We start from the raw sequence: 3448 nt of genomic DNA on the forward strand, positions 1-3448 counted from the left end.
GGTTAAGAATATAATATGATTAGATTCATTTATTAATTAAATTGGTTAATTATATGATAATTGGCCAAAAACCTCTCCTCAATCGTGCGTTAGTAGGAAAAACTTATTCGGTTATTGTAACTGAAGAATAAAATGGAAATTTGTTTCATTTTGCAAGGAGTTTGAAAAAATAGCAAAAGTGTGAAAACATTTTGATTGCTTAGCTGGGAGCCTATACGATAGAGCCCTATCGCTTAAACGATTGCACACCTTGTGTTTAAACGATCGCTTAGCATGCCGAGTTTCTAAACGATCACTTACCTATTACTAGACAATTGCTTAGTAAAACCTACACGATCGTGTAGCTTTCTCTAAACGATAAGCATCCACTATCTGATAGCCTTCTCCCACTTGCTTGTCGTTCTACACGATTGGCCCTTTCCTCCTTCCTCTACCAAATTCAACAAAGACTATNACTATCTGATAGCCTTCTCCCACTTGCTTGTCGTTCTACACGATTGGCCCTTTCCTCCTTCCTCTACCAAATTCAACAAAGACTATTCTTTCGATTCTCACTCTGAAAATACCAAGGGCTCTAAGTGGTGGTGTTCTCCCCACCCCTGCTTGCTCGTGCTTGTTTATTTTCTGCCGTTCGTGTAGACAATCATGTTGCCGTAGCCGACTGTTTTGTTGGGCGATAAAGATTGTAGAGGTTGCTTCCGCTAGGTTGAGTTCGTTGTGAAGACAGTCTTCAACTGGTATGTGAACTCAATCTCTTGTATTTTATTTATCAAAGCATGTTGTTAATTAGTGTTAAATTGCATAACTATTTATTAGAACGTGTATGTGGTAATTCGGTCACAATGAAATAGAAAAGATCTGAATGCGCTCATAGATGCTCTTCATTAAGATTTCCTTCAAACTTAACGTATGCTATGCTCTGCATTAGGCCAGACCTTTGTTATGCAGTGGGAATTGTCAGTAGGTACCAGTCCAATCCAGGGTTATAAGGTTAACTAATATATGTATCCATGCTATATTAAAAGGGTAAAACAAGGAGAATCTTTAACTCTCCATTTTGCCCTTACTTTTTTTTAGAATTTCCAATTTGCCTTTTTACCCTTTTCCCTTTTTTTTTTTTTTTTTTTATCTTCACGTAAAATATTTTTTAAGCCTCACTTTTTTGCTTTTCACGTTGTTGCTTTTTTCAATCTCATGCCCCTTCATTTTAAACCTTTCAAGCATAACCAATTCATTCTAACACATAACAAGTTTTTAAGAAAGAAAAGTTTCACAAAACTAGTTTGTTTTAATTTCTCAAAGGTTAATGATTTACTCATGCCTTTAAATCTTATTTCAATTTCATTTTCAGATCGATGAAATTGGTGATTAGTGGTGGAATTGTTACTTTTTTCCTCCTTATTTTTTTTCCGTGTATTTATAAGCATTTTGATTCACTTTACCACATTTGATTTTTGTTTGGTTGGTTGTTTAATTTTGAGTTTTCGAATTCTTTAGTTTTGGAGATATTTGATTTATAGGTTTACTTAATTTGCTTGAGTTGTAAAGATTTAAGGAGCCTCATTCATCCTACAATTTTTTTAAAAAAAATATTTCGATATATGAATTCTATGAATTTCTTTTTTAAAGTCTTCCAGGTATTTTTTCGAAAACTATTTTGATTTTATTCTTTAGCATCTTTTTGTTTTGTTTGTGGAGGTTGCGAACAGTTGGAGTTATCAATGAGAGACTTTTTTTTTCCTTTTTACGATGAAATTGCATTTGTTGACATATGAAAGTAAGTATACTTTTAGTTAAATGAAAATTGGTGATTAGTGATGAAATTGTTACTTTTTTCTTCCTCATGTATTCATAAACGTTTTGATTAACTTTATCACCTTTTATTTTGTTGGGATTGGTGTCCTAACTCTCCCGGAGTCTCGTTAATTTGTAATATATACACATTTTTATGAATAAAATAAAAGTTATTTTATCTGACATTTACTCATATCCAATAAACAAAACTCCATGGTTATTATATGTAAACTTAAGCATGTATATGAGATATACGAGTGGATCATGCCTTAAGTGATAACCTAAATAGGTCTGTAGTATAAGGAATAAGGAGGGATACCTGATCCTTGTGACACTACGGATACGACCCACTTCGTAGAGGTTTACAAATGTTATGAACTACTACAGATGGTAGATCTTGACCATTCATGTAGAATCATGCGAGCGGGGGTGTCCTATACAAAGAGTTTGTATAAGACCAGACCACAAAATGATTAGTCTCTATATATAACGTCGTTGATACTGGAAACTTACATCTCACTAAACGACCATAGGTGACATGACCTCGATCCTGAGTGTTTTGGAAACTTCTGCCTTTAAGGGCAGTCCTTTGATTAGTATGGGTGAGAGTGGCCAGATTGCCAACTTAACATGCTTACCTTTTTGGGGACCTGTCTAATTTGGGAGCTGGGAACTCAGTTACACAAGATAAAATTCACTTCTTCTCTGAAGTAGGGGTAAGTAGATAGATTGCTCCCCTAAGAGCTGATTTCAGGGCTTGAACATAGTAGCCACAACTTCTCTTTGGAAGAGAGGACTCAGTTATAGTAGGACTATGACTTATGTTTATTAGATGGATCAGTGGTACTTAAGAAGTTAGATGTAACTATAGGGGTATAATAATTATTGGCCCAACTGTACTTACGAGCGATTTGTGAAGGATTATCGCACTGTTGATTGGTTGATATGGGCACATAATATATCTATGGTAAGGAGAGTTCAGTTGTCAGTCTTTAATGGAGTGCCTGGCAGTTAACGATGGTAGATCCCGTGACTAAAGAGTTTAGTCAGTTATTCTAATCCGGCCAGCTGGTGACTATCGTGTAGAGTTCACTTCCTATCGATCCGTCTTAGTCTCCTCTTCAGCTATCGTTAGTTGAATTCATTTCACTTGACAGCCACCACTGTTGAGTAATTTTTCGATAGAATTGGAAAATCCAATCATCAACTACCAAATTTAGGAAACATTTTCCTTTTATCTCCACGGTTACCATGAAAACTCCAATCAACCTCACACTTATTGGTTATTAGAGAACAGAAAGAGATAATTATCACAATAATTATATTATTATAAATATATTGATAAACCAATTACTATACTATATTTATAACCTATAGTTTTAAATATTTCATCGCATTGAAACATATAAAACCATAGCTATTTTTCTATTTCGTGGTATTTAATGTAAATGCTCATTATACTATTCAATCCCTCCATTAGATGTATCTCATACGAATACCGATCATTTATCATGATATATCAGATTACTCTTTGTCCAATTTAAACATTTCAAAGTCAACACCAAGAACTGATCATCAACTTGAATCCATTGAGCTATACGATAGGTTGGACCTTATGGGACGATGAGCCTCCGAATGCTCCAACGTACATGAG

This window comes from Benincasa hispida, chromosome 10 (assembly GCF_009727055.1).
Source record: "Benincasa hispida cultivar B227 chromosome 10, ASM972705v1, whole genome shotgun sequence".
Classification (NCBI taxonomy): domain Eukaryota; kingdom Viridiplantae; phylum Streptophyta; class Magnoliopsida; order Cucurbitales; family Cucurbitaceae; genus Benincasa; species Benincasa hispida.